The sequence below is a fragment of the Rana temporaria genome, chromosome 4 (genome assembly GCF_905171775.1).
Source record: "Rana temporaria chromosome 4, aRanTem1.1, whole genome shotgun sequence".
NCBI classification, from domain to species: Eukaryota; Metazoa; Chordata; class Amphibia; order Anura; family Ranidae; genus Rana; species Rana temporaria.
The window spans coordinates 337,973,126-337,990,547 of NC_053492.1; the positions used below are offsets into that span (position 1 = coordinate 337,973,126).

The 17,422-nt window shown below is 42.7% G+C and overlaps 1 protein-coding gene across 2 annotated transcripts in view; it reads left to right on the forward strand.

The window, feature by feature from the left end:
* The window catches only part of MAP4K3 (mitogen-activated protein kinase kinase kinase kinase 3), an 831,592-nt gene that overhangs the window by 366,403 nt on the left and 447,767 nt on the right, over nucleotides 1–17,422 (forward strand). The gene's annotated exons all lie outside the window — the stretch shown is intronic.

Below are 17,422 nucleotides of genomic sequence, written 5' to 3' on the forward strand. Positions count from 1 at the left end.
CTGAGCCAACTATAAACATTGTAAAGTTTTGTTCATTAGAGAAAAAGAATGAACTGTGGTCTGTAAATGGGGAAAGTTTAACCACTTAAAGACTTTTTATGACACTTGTTGGTTTCAAGTTAAAATTATTATTTTTTGCTAGAAAATTACTTAGAACCCCCAATTGTTATATATATATATATATATATATATATGTATATGTATGTACTGTATATACTGTATGCGTGTGTGTGTATATATATATATATATATATATATATATATATATATATATATATATATATATATATATATATTAGCAGAGACCCTAGAGAATAAAATGGTGGTTGTTGCAATATTTTGTCACACTGTATTTGTGCAAAAAGCGCACTTTAATTTTTTTTTGTAAAATGTGAAAGATGACGTTACGCCGCGACAATCGTGATCTTTATTCTAAGCAAAAAAATAATAATTGAGATTCTCATTTTTCCCAGAATCGTGCAGCTCTAATTTAACCCCATGGTATATTATTCTGCAAAAAGTAAACATGTAACTTATATATATAATAAATAATATATATATATATATAAATAATACAAATATGTAAAAAAATGTATTGAATAAAACTTTACATAGCATTCAATCTAAAGGGTTATTTATACAAAATAATAAATTAATTAAAAGGTTACATAAAGAAAAAAAGCCAGTTCAGTATACAATAATAAATTACCTAAAAATCATCATTGCTAACCACTACCTAAAAAATGCTATAAAAAGTCCAATGCAAATTACAACATTGAGAATAGGGATAAATCAAAATAAAGGTCAACTAAATCAAAAATACAAAACCAAAAATAAATAATACATTACATTCAAACAGTCTAATGAAGTTAATGAAAAAAAATAAAGATAAACAGATTCTTCTAAAAATCAACATCAATGTACACAAAATCCAACATAAATAAGGAAAAAGAAAAATCCTTGCATGGAATTCAACTATTATTTATACTCTGTTGCGCCCCAGTGGATGAAAAGATTTGAGGACAAAGATCCAATGGGTTTCTCTGTGGGAAATGTGTCTTTTCATATTGCTCCCACACCAATGGAGCATGTATGTCGATAACCTCCAACTTCAAGGGGTCCCTATGGTGACACCGGAAGAAATGCTGGGACACACTATGTCCCCCAAAACCCTTCCAGATGTTCTCCAGCCCATGTCTGGGTGGTGCTCCCCACATATTGGAGACCACAGGCACAAGTTAGGAGATAGACCACTCCCCTAGTCTGGCACATGATGAAATCCTTGATGGCATATTCTTTAGACGTAACCCTTGAAGTGAGCTTAGTCCTTATGGCTCTAGAGTTAAAACATATGTTACACCTCCTGCATTCTTAAAACCTGATTAGGTTCTCGAACATTCCAACCGCTGGTGGTCTTTCTATTACATTTGGGGTCACTAGATGTCTTAAGGCATGTGCCTTCCTGAAGACCACTTGAGGTCTGTTTAACAGCACTGAACCTAAAACCTTGTCGCCCTTTAAAACTTTCCACTATTTGGCCAGACTCCTATTCACCCATCTATGTTGTTTTGAAAAAGCAGTAAAAAAAGCCAATTCATATTGTTGGGTAAAACCTCTCTCTTTATTACTAGGAACAAGCCGATTTTAGCTATTCAATTGGGGGAGAAGTTTATAAAATTTTTGATGCACTCCTTGGGACCACTTGTTGGCCAATGTTGAGCTCTAATGGGTCACTTGAACTTGCCACAGTATTGTAGGGGGTCTGTGGTCTGGTGCTTCATTGACGGCTGTTTTCCTGGCCCTTAGAGCTCGGAACCAGTGGGCCCCATGACTCTCTGGTTACATAATCTTATGGTTCTATACATTGGAAAGCTCTTTTGCTTCTTTAGGTGGCAGTAAGGCTGGTCTGGGGAGGCCTGTCCCCCTGCTTGATCCAATGTGCCCTGATTTCACACATAGGCTCAAGATGTGGTCCACTTTTTTGTTGGACACAGTATTTTTTCTTGCGGACAGTGGGATTGGGCTGGTCCCTCTCTACTGCTCGATTGTATTTCTACAAGTTATAAATTTTTCTCTTGGCTCTTTCAGTATTTTCTTTTTCTAAGTCCGGTCTGGAAGCACTCAATCCGTTTACTGATGAAAGTTCTGGAGTCTGGGGAAACCGGTCTGTTTTGCATTCTCCTGTCTGAGGTTTGGTGAGTAACCTGTTTGTTGTGTGCCCTCCTGCTAATCTGCAGTCATGGCCTCTGGTAGTTCATCAGTTTTGTGCATTTTCTCATAACAAGCCAGGGCTGAACTCCCCTGGGAAGCGACATACAATCTTTCAGTACTATCATGCACAGAAAGCTTTTTTTTTTAGCCAATGCTCTGGACAAGACCAAAGGTGTTGCAATTTTCTTTTTGAAGTGCATTGCTTTCAACCCCTTACAAGAAATCCTAGATCCTAATGGTTGCTACTTGTCTTTGAAGGGCACCATTGAGGGACAACTTTATTCTCCAATTTCTGCCCCTACCCAAGGTCAGCTATCTTTTTCTCCGCTATGTTTAAGCAGCTTATTCTGCATGTTGAGAGGGTCGTGAGGTCTTTGGGGGAGACTAACATTGCTTTTGTCTAAAAAAGCCTAGGGCAGCCGCTGCTCATTTTAAGGGGCCTCCTAAAATGAGTCTTAACCTTGCAAAAATGCTTAATTCCCTGGGCCTCGATGTCTGGAGGGAAACTCACCCCACGGACAGGAATTTTACTCATTTACTCATTACTCTGCTCCTCATGCCACCTACACCAGAATAGACCATAATTTTCTATCTAATGATAGCATTCCTCTGGTTCACAAGATGCACATTAGGGAGACGGCCTGGTCTGATCACTCCATGGTGTGTTTGGTGCTCTCTCAGCCTTCGAGGATTGCTGGGCCTCTTCCTCTGCAGCTGAACGAATCACTGCTCAGTGACCCAATACAGTGCACCAAAATTGACCACGATTTGCACGATTATTTTCAACAATATGACACGGCAGATGTGACCCCCAGTACTCTAAAAGCAACCATCCGAGGGAAGATTATTCAAATCTTGACTCCGATTAAGAAAGCATCAGATAGACCTGGAGAGATTGGATTCTGACCTGCAAACCCTCTGTAAAGCACATAAGCATAAACCCTGTACATAAACATAAACTGTGAAACAAGATTGAGTCCACTAGGTTGGCTCTTAATTTGGCTTTGAGTTGGAGAAGTGCCAGATTTTATTATCAACGCGATAGGATTGGCCCTTTGCTGCCTGCTAAATTCACTCTTAAGGTCCGCTCCTATGCGCTGCCAAAATTGCGGTCCACCACAGGGGGCTATACCCAAAATCCGCAAAATATTATGGAATTCCATGCTTTCTATTCTCGGCTTTACCAGTCTGGCTCCTCTGAGACCTCAGGGGACGTTGATTCCTTTTTAAGTAATCTGTCTTTGCCTAAACTGACAGGTGCATGCCGTAAGCAGTTGGAAGCCCCTATTTCAGATGAGGAGGTGTTAGGGGTGATCAAGCATGCTGAAAATGATTCTGCCCCGACTCCGGATGGTTTCTCCGCTAAGAAGTTTGCCGCTACTTTATCCCCCTACTTGACCCATTTTTATAATTCCTTAAATGAAGGGTGCTCTCTGGACTAGGCCTTAAATAGGGCATATATTACAGCTATGCCTAAGCCCAGCAAGGACACTGGAGAGGTGGGCAATTATAGACCCATCTCTAACAACGATTTAAAGTTCTTAACCAAGATCTTAGCCAAACGCTTAGACTCTTTGATTGGCTCATATATCCATATAGATCAAGTGGGCTTGATTCCTGGAAGGCAGCGTCCTGATCAGATTCTTAGGGCAATTCATGTGGTTTCTCAGCTTTGGTCCAGGTGGGATTGGGGGGCCTCCTCAAAAGCCTTTGACATGGTCTCTTGGTCCTACCTATTTAATGTCCTGAATGTATGGGCGATTTAGGCCTCATTTCCTAAAAATTTAGCAAGCCCTGTATTCTACACCACAAGCTCAAGTGCACCTGCATGGCCAATTTACCCATCCAATCTCTATAGCACGGGGTACAAGGCAGTGTTGCCCCTTATCTTCCCCAGCGAATGCCATCCGAACCGACCCAGATATCCCAGGGGGAGCGATGTGGGCAGCAGGAACATAGATGTGCGCTGTTCGCGGACAAACTGCTGTTGTTCCTGACCCCCCTGATGACTTTGATGCCTAATGTCCTCTGATTTTTCCATGAATTTGGCAGAATATCAGGGCTCAAAGTAAATATGCCCAAGTCCATGACATTGAATGTTTCAGCTCTCTCCGATTTGGTTGATCGTCTTAGGCCGGGTACTCACGAGCAAACATGTACGGTGAAACCGGTCCGTCGGACCGTTTTCACTGTACATGCCTGCCAGAGGGCTTCTGTACGATGGTTGTACTAACCATCGTACAGAAGTCCGCGCGTAAACATTACGCGGGGCGTGTCCGCGTCGTCGCCGCGATGATGACGTGGCGACGTGGGCGGGCCTGCCATTTAAAGGCTTCCACGCATGCGTCAAAGTCATTCGACGCATGCGAGGGACGGCGGGCGCTCGGACATGTACGGTAGGTCTGTACTGACGACCGTACATGTCCGAGCGGGCAGGATTCCAGCGGACGGTTTTAAAACACGCCCAGGAATATTTGTCTGCTGGGAAAAGGCCCGGCGGGCAAATGTTTGCTGGAATTCGGCCCGCTCGCGCCTACACACGACCGAACATGTATGCTGAAACTGGCCCGCGGACCAGTTTCAGCATACATGTTTGGTCGTGTGTACGGGGCCTTAGGGATCACTTCACCTTTACATGGAGTCCTACCCACATTCCATATTTAGGGATTCAACTGACTGCTAATATAGACTCCTTATATAATGTAATTACAACAGTGCCCCCCCCCCACCTATTTTTAATAAATTGGAGGCAGATTTGCAATGGTGATCCCTACACAATATTCTGTGGTGAGGTAAAATTCATGTTAAAATGATGTTCCTACCGAGAGTACTCTATTTCTTTATGTCCCTACCTATCCCCATTATTTGATCTGTGTTGGCATGTTTTCAAGCAAAAGTGATCCGACATGTCTGGGCACCGGTTTACTAAGACAATTTTATGTTTCCCTAAGACTCGGGGGGGGGGGGGTGCTTGGGTTGCCTGATCTGTTCCAATACTATCAGGTGGCCCATCTAACACAGCTTTTGTTGATCTACTCCTGTAATGCCAAACCAGATTGGGTATATATGGAGAGGGTGGTGGATCCAGGTTTGACTTTAGATTACCTCTTGTGGTGCCCCCCCCCCCCCCAAGAGGCGACCCCCAACTTGGCTTCCACCCTTTCCCACTCTATAGCATTGTGGGACAGGCTTTAATTTCATAATGATTTGGTTTCTCCTGCTGGCACATTTAGTCAACAACCCGGATTTCCCTCCATGGCTGGACATTAAGTCCTTTAAGTGGTGGTTGGACAAGGGCTTTACAGAATTGGGGACTTTATTACTCACAGAAGACCCTTCACACTGCACCACTGCGTGGAGGTCCTTGAAATGCTGTTGGAGCATTTTCGGTTTTTCCAAATTTCAAATTTTTTGCAGTCACTCTGGCATACCAAACCAGACCAGGATCAGGTTACCCTGTATGTAAAATGGTGCACACAGGACCCAGATCAATGTGGGGGTATTTCCTTCATTTATATACTACTACTGAAGACCCCTCCTAAATGTCCTTATATGCTAGATTGGGACTCCGACCTATGAGTAGACAGAGATTTGGACTTATGGCACAAATGTTTCCTGAGGTCTTATACTGGTATCTTAAATGTTGCTCTGACGGAAGCAAATTTGAAGGTGCTTACTTGTTGGTACCTAGTCCCGGGGTGTCTGGCCAAAATGTACTCCTCTGTTTCACCCTTGTGGTTCCAAGGCTGTAATGTGCGGGGGGACAATGTGCCAAATCTGGTGGGAATGCCCAAGGATTTGGGGCTTCTAGAACTGTGTTTTTGCCCTGATCTGTAGATTTATGGGATTGGTTCCCCAGACTCCTTCCATAGCTCTTAACACTCCGGTGACTGGTATACCGAACTGCTTACAATGTCTGATATGTTTTTTTTTTTTTTTTTGTTACAATCAAGTTTATTGAAAGTTCAGGGGTAACATAAATTAAATAAAATAATCAAGTATATAACAGAGCATAAGACATACGTATGTAAAATGTACATTAATCTCTCAAATTAGTATATTTTGCCGCGTACACATGATCGGTCAATCTGATGAGAACGGTCTGATGGACCGTTTTTATCAGACCAAACCGATCGTGTGTGGGGCCCCATCGGTTATTTATCCATCGGTTAAAAAATTTGAAACGTGTTTTAAAAATAACCGATGGATACCTAACCGATAGAAAAAAAAAAGATTGTAGGCACGTCCATCGGTTAAAAATCCACGCATCCTCAGAATCAAGTCGACGCATGCTTGGAAGCATTGAACTTCGGTTTTTTTTCTGCACGTCGTTGTGTTTTACGTCACCGCGTTCTGACACAATCATTTTTTTAACTGATGGTGTGTGGGCGCGACGGACCATCAGTCAGCTTCATCGGTTAACTAATGGAAAAATCCATCAGACCGTTCTCATCAGATTGACCGATCGTGTGTACAGGGCATAACTTTTGCTATGTGCGTACATAGATTAAATATGAATTATAGTAATATTTCCAATATTAGTATATCATGTAAGAAAGAAAACATGTTTAATAGGTATCAGAAAATATATTCTTATTGTATATCAGGAAAAAGTAAGAAGGACAGCATACAGTATAGAACACATAACATTTTCGGTACTTGTGATAGTGACAACTTTACCATCAGACAGAATCATCCAATATAGTATGTTGTATTTTGATTTCAGGGAGTTTTAGGGTCCCAAGGATCTCAAAGATCTTTAAACAGCAACAAAGTTGTTCATAATCCACTGAGTATTGGATGTGTGATATTTTTCATTTTGCTGGGGGCCCAATATGACGCTTGCCATATCTTGAAAGCAGCCTACTTACTGTGTCCTTGGCACAGGCTAAGAGAGAAGTCAATAATCCTTCACCTATTGTGGTGTCAATGATATAAAATACCTGTAATCTGTGATGCTGAACAACTCAATGAAAATAACGATTCTTATAAAGTGAAAGGTGCCATATACTAATGAATAAAAAAAGATCACTATTAAAGTGACATGAGCAAAACCAGCATGTGACAATCTCCATGATTAAACTGATAATCTCATATATATTTTATATATATATATATATATATATATATATATATATATATATATACACATACACACACACACACACACACACACAAATCAAACTGTGAAAATCGATACAGGGTCTAAACACAGTCCCTTTACATGTAAAAAAAGAAGAGAGAAGGAAAAAGTGCTCAGTGCTGGATATTGTAGTGTCCGTTAAAAAAGTTCACCACTCTTTCACCAGCAAGATACCATGCAATGTATCAATGAGCTTTCCAAAATTCAGATAAGGGGGATGTTTTGACAGCGAATATTTCCTTTTTAACCCCCTTCCCACCAAGCTTACGCATATATGCGTCCTCGGCTTTAGGGGGCCTGGCACCATTTTTTTAGAGCCAGCGGTTGGCTTTTCAGGGATAACAACCGATGCGGCTAAAAGCCACTCGGTTGTTATCCTGGAGAAGTGGGAGGGGACATCCCCCCCCCTCCCACCGCTTACCTTACCAGGCCTCCCGTCCCACCGGGTGACCTGATCGATGACCTGCCTCTTCCGGCATCTAGAGAGACTGGCACAACGTCACTTCCGGTATACTCGGCTGCCAATGGCGCCAGATTTAAAAATATATACAGTATTCAAAATCGCAGTTTTCAGCAATCTAAATACTTTGAAGTGCAAAGGAGGGATTGGAGGTCTTTTAGACCCCTGATCCCTCCATAAAGAGTACCTGTCACCACCTATTACTATCACAAGGGATGTTTACATTCCCTGTGAAAGCAATAAAAGTGATCAAAATAGTTATTTTTTTAAATACAATGTAAAAATAAATAAAATAAGAAAAAAAAATTTAAGCAGAAAAATTTCTTCTGTTTCAAAAAAGGATGTTAACGAACTTGCCCATAGAAATACATTGGTGGTCGTTTTTCATCCGTCAACAGACAGAGAAAATACAGACATTTGGAACGCCCATGTGAAAGGGTCCCAAGGTGCTAAAAGCTGCTTTCTTAGTCCACCGACCCTTTATTGACCCATTAGTTATATGGGCATGTTGGTGTTTTTTTCAGACCCCTCAGGCTACTTTTGGATGTACCATGGTAAAAATTCACGGCCCTGTGCAGTGCAACTAAGAAAATTTGGATTTTTTTCTTAGCATTAAAATCCTTTTATTGAAGTACAGCATAGGACATCTGTCCCTCCCTTCTCATCTCCCTGTTGCTTGCTACAAAACTGGGGCTGTCTGGGAGTGAAAGGAGTTGCAGTATATAGGGGGATGTACCTGCAGCTTTCTCCTTTTGCCGTGTCTCATCACTTGCACTCAACTGCATATAATCTGTGGTTTAAAGCTAAAGATCCTGTGTCTGTTACTGTTCGCCAAGAAATGGAATTAACTAAGATCTATTTTATACCAATTAACATTTAAAGTGATACTCAAGTCTTTTTTTTTTTTGTTAAAAATAACAAATATGTTCTACTTACCTGCTCTGTGCAGTGGATTTGCACAGAGCAGCCCTGATCCTCCTTTTCTTGGGTCCCTATTTGGTGCTCCTGGCCCCTCCTTTCATGCTTTGGGGGCACCCAAGCTGAGCCACAAACACAGAGCTGCGGGCTGTCCCCACCCCCTTTCTCTCCTCATTGGTTGAATGACTTTGACAGCAGCGGGAGGCAATGCACCGCACTGCTGTCTCAGCCAATAAGGAGGAGAGACAGTCAGCCGAGACACTCACTGGATGTGGATTGGGGCTCAGCTAAGTATTATGGGGCATAGCATGCATTAAGATAAAAAAAAAATAAGTTTATATTTACAATCACTTTAATACAAGGTGTACTCATGACATTTAAAGGGGATGTCAAAACGGAGATGATCTGCTGAACAGTTCTCTTATCTCTCTGCAGAGATAAGAGAGCTGGAATTCGCACCACACAAGTGTGCCTCCGGCCTAAAGGGGTTGCAAAGGTTTGTTTTTTTATTTCCTAAATAGGTTCCTTTAAGCTAGTGCATTGTTGGTTCACTAACCTTTTCCTTTGATTTCCCTTCTAAATGTTTTTTTTCTTTGTTTTCTTTTACTGAATTTCTCACTCCCTGTTCCTCCTCAGTATGCTGTTCTGACTGACTAACCCCCATGGAATATGGGCGCAAGCTTACTGAGGAGAAACAGGAAGTGAGAAATTCAGACAAAGAAAAAAAATTTGAAGGGAAAGCGAAGGAAAAGGTAAGTGAACCAACAATGCACTAGCTTGAAGGAACCTATTTAGGAAATAAAAAAAACAAACCTTTGCAACCCCTTTAGGCCGGATGCACACTTGTGTGGTGCGAATTCCAGCTCTCTTATCTCTGCAGAGAGATAAGAGAACTGTTCAGCAGATCATCTCCGTTTTAGCTGCAAATTTGGAGACCTCAGAGAGGGGAGGGGGAGAGGGGGGAAGTGTATTGAGTAGAATGAGAGAATTCCTGATGAGAAATGAACACATCTGCGAATCAGATGTGTGCCCATAGAAGATGATGGGCCTCAGCCGCACCGCTATGCCTAGAAAACGCACACGTTTTTCAGCAATGTGCAGTGCAAATGCATCGCACATATGTGAACTAGCCTCATTGAAATCAATGTATTTAGAAATGTTCTGCGAATTGGATGCGGTTTAAGCCGCACTCAATTCGCATAGGTGTGAACCCGCCCTTAATGTTGAATTCCATATTCTGGGCTTTCTAAGGAGAAAGCCAAGCAGCAGCTGCTCATGCTTTGTCTCCGTTTAGCTGAAAATCTATTTAAAAAGCAGGTCAAATCTAGGAAACAATGTCATAATCTTTTGGCCTGGTGTAAACTCTTAGATTACAATTATTTTATTGCTTTTATCTTAATAAGCACAGACTTCAGTTATCAAGTAGACATTATTATGTAGCTGCTATAATTTCTGGATATTTAAAGTCCACAGCTATTTGTCTGTTTAAAATCTTTGTTCTGGACTTAATACAGTGTAAAAAATTAAATTGTATTGTTTAACCTGTATATTGTGTGTAGGTTTGTTTCTCATTATTTTCTTAATTTTGTTTTTGTTTTTGTTCTTGTCTTGGTCCATTCTTTTTCCCAAAATAGTTTAAGTTTTGGGGGATCTTTTCTCCTGCATCACCTCCTGTTTGCCGGGCTCCCCGCTTTGCAGCCCGCACCAAGGTACAATTGCTTGTTTCAGCAAGCTGAGTGTATCCCCTAACTCTTTCTACTATGCCAGCTTTTTGCAGCAGTGTGATGTTGCTTTTACCAAGCTTGCAGCTTGAAAATAGAAACAGAAAAATTCTTCACTGCTCTTTAAGACCATTGGGTGACCTGTCAGCTCTTTTTATGGAAAGATACTAACTGTTTTATTGCATTATAACTGCTCTGAGGTTTTTCCTGGGAAAACAAAGCATCTAGAACTTATATAATATTGTTGCAGTCCACTGCTTATATTTTTCCCATGAAAAGGCAAATTAATTTACATTACTCCATGTAAATATCATTTTTTTTAATTCATTTTACCACATGTAACAGTCATATCATGATTTCTTTATTCCAGCTTTTTCACTTCTGTTGCTTGCTTTTTTTAAATCCGATTTTTATTAAGGACATTTTGGGGAAACAAACACTACCCTAAACCCTTCCCATCCCCTTTTCACCCATTCCAAATCCCTGGTGGAAATATACATTTTGTTGTAAGACAATGCTAAACTGGAACCATAAGACAGATTTATTATAATATTGCACTTATAATACATGTGTTCCTAAGGTGCTCTAAATAGCACTGCAACAAACAAAAATTTGCCCCGACCATTTCCTACATTTGTCACATAGACTTTGCTAACTGTAGGGCAGCCCGATGGTTTAAAAACCTTGTTTCTGTCTATAGTGTTTAATTACGGTATGTATGTACAATATTTGTGCTTATTAAACATTCTCACAGTGCAAGTCTGAGGCTGAATTTACACTTATGCATAGATGTTCATGTGAATTTTCATTTATGGGCTCAGAGTGTGTCCAAATTGTAGTGCATTGACATTTTTCTGTGACAATCAAATCTGCATATACAGACAAATAAATGCACCTGACCCTCAATGCACTTAGATGCATGCAATAAGAAATTAGTGCATTGCCTTTTAATGCATCACAAATTAAATTGAGACTGTGCATTTTTTTAATCTATTAAAACATGTTAAGGGTCCATTAAAAATTAATGGGAACATTCAATGAGATTTGTCAATGCGTGAAGTTTTTTTATTGAAACAAAGTATAAAGATATTTTGTTTTGTGTGTGAGTGTGTGTAGGCATAAAAAATTCTCTTTTCTTTTGCTTTAGGGCTTTGTTAGGGGTTGTAAGGTACTTGTTAAATGACTATGCTCTCATATAATTGTTATGACTAATAACAAAAGCTGTTTTAACATAGTACAAGCAGCCCCCGGTTACAAACAAGATAGGGACTGTAGGTTTGTTTTTAAGTTACATTTGTAAGTCCTGGCTCACTCACTCTTAGTCAAACTCCCTCCTGGAGCTTACTTGCTCAGCTTCAAGCTTCATGCTTGGTCACTCAGACTGCCACCTGCAGCCTTATACTCCTAGAGACCACCTGTCTCTCTCTCTCTCTCGTTCTCTCTCGTGGGGCCGTCTCCACCTGAAAACCCTCCACGACTCCTACACCAGGCCACCTGCCTGTAGACTGGAGCTGTTCCCAAGTGTGCAATCATCATGCCTGTCTTTACAAAAACCAGGCTGAATGTGCCAATACACACAGAGAAACTGGGTCATCACGCCTTCCTTCACCTTGTAGAAATGTGGTTTCATGATAGTGTCCCGAGGTAGGCCATCCAAACAGGGCAGTTGCAGAGGTCTTTGGCGCCCCCTCCACCTCCAGCCAATGTTCAGAGAGGTCAGGCAGCAGTTCCTGGGAGTCCCCCTATCCTGAATGAATGCCTGGACCAGGTTGTCAATTTTGGCAAATGGCCCCCTAGCCATTTATACATTTTTTTTTCACTTCACAATTATGTGCCACTTTGTGTTGGTCTATCGCATAACATCCCAATAAAATAAATTTACGTTTTTGGTTGTAACATAACAAAATTTGGAAAATTTCAAGGGTTATGAATACTTTTTCGAACGGGACTTTATGTATTTCGTTATAATACAAATAGGGATGGAGGCACATTTTATATGCGCCTCATTTAAAGTTCCAAGAGCTTCCTTTTTATAGGCTTATTATGGGGCATCCATTTTCGGCTGTCCTTCCTCTACACTAAGCGCTAAGACTCGATCATGTGACTAAACCGCAACAACTTCCATATAATTATAGACATCTTTACTTTTACATGTTAAATAGAATAGGCTTAGAATGAAGGTAGAAGTAGATTTTAGTTTAGCTAGGTTTTGACTTGCCTTTCACTTTAGAGTGCTGCTCTAAAGCTGCTGCTGCTGCTGTTTCCTTGCATCCAAAGTTAAAACAGAAGACATCCAGAACGCTGGATAGGTCATGTATTTAACGCCACCATGGGTTTTTCCCTCTTACGTTTTCCGCTGCGTTATGCACAAAAAACATACTTGCATGGCTAGAGAATCCAACGCTTTACCACTCCCCATTCGCCAGTGTAAACAAGACCTTAGAAAGCCCCAGCATTAGTTAGGCACTTGGGACTCTTGGATGCATTACCAAAGAAGTGTGGTGGCCAGAGAACTCATGCTTTCCAGGCCAGACTTAAAACCCTAATGTGACAGAAACCCCTTTTCCTTTCTGCCAAATTGGCCAACATTACAGCCTGTGAGCAACATATAGCCCATGTAACATCAAAAGACATGTGCCCTGGTCCTGAAATCTTACTGTACAGCCCTGCCTAGTGCCTTCAAAGCCACCCTGGTCTAGCTCTTCCCTAGCCAGGCATACATGTCAGTCCTTGTTCATTCTGATGAATGATTTTTAACACCACTAGAGCATGGGTCTCCAAACTTTCTAAACAAAGGGCCAGTTTACTGCCCTTCAGATTTAAAGGGGCCATACTGTGAGCACTGGGAGTAGAAAGTCCCAACGTCAGTGGGAATAAACAATGCCCCATCTTTGGTGCCATTGGGAGGAATTGTGCCCCTGTCAGTGGGGAGGGAAGGGGGGTGTATGTGCCATTGTTGGTATTGGTGGATGAAAATCGTGCCCCAAGGGCCAGATAAAAGCAAGCAAAAGGCCAATTCTTGCTCTCAGGTCACAGTTTGGAGACCACTGCACTAGTGCATATGATCTTCTTCATAAAAATGTGATGTATGCACATCAGATACAAGGCCCATCCAGTATGGTTTTATATAAAAAAAAATGTGACAGCACAGGGCCATACAGTGAAGATCTCAAGAACAAAGCTGCAGGTATTTACCCACAGAGAATCCACTCGGGGGTACATAAACTACAATGTTTACTAATAGGGGAATGTTCCGGATGTATGTTTATACATAAAGGTAATAACTTCATAGGCCTAAAGTATACCTAAAGGTAAAACCTTTGCTGTTTGTGCCCCTATTAGGAAGAAATCCTCAAGTGGGGACACTAGTTCTGGTGACACTGAAGACAATCAGGGATTTCTCCCTAGAGATTTCCCTATGGAAGGGCTTTCAGTTGTTTTAGCTATGGGACAGGAAGTTTAAATGTTTAAACAACAAACATGTCACATGGCCACGAACGCCTTCTTCTGGGGTCCCACGGCGGCGCTGGTGGCTCTTCCCCGCATCGAGTGTCCACGTTGGAGAAGCGCTCTCCTTGGTGGACACCAGTGCAGGCATGCTCCCGAGTGTCTATTCACACAGAATACAGGACTCGGCTCAGCCGCGGCGTCATTTGATTTGATTGAAAGCAATGGGAGCAAATGGCTGCACTGCTATCAATCTATCCAATCGGGACACGATACACAAGCTACAGGTGTGCTCGTTCCTGGACAGAGGATGACAGCATCCAGGTAAGTAAAACTGGGGGCCGCAGCACTAAGACATTTTTTTTTCACCTTAATGCATAGAATGCATTAAGGTGAAAAACCATGAGGGGTTTACAACCCCTTTAAGAGCACAAGCAAATTTGACAGCATGCCTGGAATCAAACTGCTTTCTGTTTTTTCTGTGTTGAGTTTGTATTGTAAAGAAAAATATGTCACAGTACTTCTTGCCACTACAGAGTCTCAGACAAAATTGTTACAGCTTTGTCCCTCCTCTCCATAGAGCCGTAGGTCACTGCATGTGTGTGTGTGTGTGTGTGTGTGTGTGTGTGTGTTGGGGGTTCTGGAACTGAATGCAGTGTCATTTGAATTTTTAGTAATTGGAAACCTGTGAAAAAGTCGCTGCTGTACTAATTTGTGCACCTTAATGTTATGCTAACATTTTACTTATAAAATTTTTCATAATAGTACAGGATTTGTAGTCCTGGCCCATTGGTTATATGCTACTACCTTCCCATGATTGGATACTGGCAAAAGCTTTGCTGGGAATGAACGCTTATATAACCCCATCCACTTCAAGAGACTCCAAAGAGTTTTTTTAAGTGGTAAATCTCTTCTCCCATTGAAAGGTTTAAAATAGAAGTTCACCTTATGTTGAAAACAAATATATATATGCACATCTTTTTGCAGATAAATGCTCATGTGTTGTTTTGTATACCCTGGATCCTGTAAAGCGTTGCACCCCCCCGATCAGCGGATTGCAGGTGCAATGCCAGGATCCTGCATAATCTCTCAGTACACTGTCTGCCCATCCCTCCGATACGGGCAAGCAGTTACTGAATTGTAGGAAGAATCAGTTAACTACCAGCGCCCTCGCAGTTTGAGAACGGCAAGCTGTCGGTCACGGTGGTGTACGGTGGTGTACTTTGTAGTTCATTCATTCACAGTGTTCTGTGAATGAATCATGTGGCCATGTGGACAGAGGCCCACATGGCCGTGCTGTTTTTAGGATGAGACAGCGGGTGCAGGAAGAAGATCAGTGGGTGGAGGAAAGGAGTAAATATTGGTGGAACATGTAACAAGTTCCAAAGGTGAACTTGGCTGTTAAACCATTTTTTATGTTTCTTTACTATGTCGACTGACACTTCTATCGAGATCCAACATTGCCTCAGGGCTCACTTGCATTTGGATAAATTACTCTTGAGGTACATATTGGAAACATATAATGTTTGGCACTTATAGGGCCAGATTCTCATAGATCGGCGTATCTTTGTTCCGGCGTAGCATATCCTATTTACGTTACGCCTCCGCAACTTAGACGGGCAAGTGCTGTATTCTCAAAGCACTTTCTCCGTAAGTTGCGACGGTGTAGCGTAAATAGGCCGGCGTAAGCAAGCCTAATTCAAATGTGGAACAGGGGGGCGTGTTTTATGTAAATAACTTGTGACCCGACGTGATTGACGTTTTTCACGAACAGCGCATGCGCCGTCCGTGGAATATCCCAGTGTGCATTGCTCCAAAGTACGCCGCAAGGACGTATTGGTTTCGACGTGAACGTAAATGACGTCCAGCCCCATTCACGGACGACTTACGCAAACAACATAAAATTTTCAAAATTTGACTCGGGAACGACTTCCATACGTAACATTGGTACGCCACATGTACACCTCATATAGCAGGGGTAACTTTACGCCGGGAAAAGCCTAACGTAAACGGCGTATCTGTACTGCGTCGGCCCTATCGGCCAGCGTAAATATGCAGTTAAGATCCGACGGTGTAACAGACTTACGCCGGTCGGATCTAATAGAAATCTATGCGGAAGAGGCGTGTCCCGGCAGTGAATGGGGATAGACGTGTACTAGTGGAGCTCCGCTTACCCAGCGTGTATCCACTGCCATCCCGGGCTAAAGATCTCGCATATCTCCACCTGGACTCTCATCCTGATCCCTGAACACCCCAGGAGTTCTTCCAGGGTGATATTGGAGTACTCAGCCGGTTATCCACTCTTTTTCACGGCCCGCAGTTGGATCCATACACGTCCGAGCCGCCGCCATCTTGGGGCCTAACGGACATCCGAGGCCTCCACACTCGCCTACTAGGCTCCACGGGCTAAACAGCGGCACCCTGTTATACATCGGAGGCCTCACAGGGACTAGGAGAGGTGATCTGCACCCTGGGCCTGCTGTGGACGCGGATCGGGTGACGGCGCTACACGATTCCAGGTGAGGGCCTTCCTATCTACCAGACGATCCCCAGACCTCCCGTTGGCCTCCTCACCCCCCCGGGTCTGACTCATGCCCCCCAGCATACCGCGGAGGTTTGGCTTGGAGACCCCGCGACCGAATTCACCCCCGCTGGGCGGCGAATCTAGGCGAGACCGCGGCTTTGGCCTAGTCCTGGAGACCGGCGGCCATCTTGGTACATCCAGGCCTTTCACCTGTAACTGAGCCTGATGTCCTGGACACCTGATTCCCCCCCTCAGCATTAAACATTGACTACTCCCTAGACTACTGCTGCATGTTCCAAACCAGCACATTTACCATTGATTTCATGCAGCTTTTTGGGAAGTTATGCTCTTAACTGTCTAATGCAACTAACAGAAGCCTAAAACGTCGGGGGGGTGCGCATGTAAGGCTCGTGAACATGTCTGAAACCGAAACCTTGGCCTAACTTTATATTTTCATGGCTCCCGCTCCGCTTCGCAAGCTTCTTTAGCCCCGGGGGCCGTCCCACTAGCTCCAAGAACTGCCCAATTGCCTAACGGACATTTTGTATGGGGAAAGTCGGGGATCAGCGGCGCATTTACAAAAAATCCACGCCGCAGACCGTATTTCAGCCCTCCCCTCTCATGGACCGCTTTGTGCTTAGGCCTCATTCCCCGGCCCCAAGCTCTATAACTGGCACCACAGACCCACCTGACTTGCCTTCGGTGGTTGATCCTTCTCTATTTGCTGAACAGCCTGCATCCCAGCCATCAGCCTCTACTTTACCAGCAATGTCAGCGCCAGTGACGGAAAATGTGCTTGACCAAAAATTGCAGGCTCTGCTGCAGAACCTCACCAATAACATTGCTAAGGAGGTAAACAAATTAGCACACGAACTTAGAGGGGAGATAGATCAATTGGGGGAGCGCACAGATACTCTTGAGACTAAGTTTGATGATATGGTCCAATATGTTCACGCTTTAGAAGAGGAAAATGCTGCCCTTAAAAACGCTGTGACACA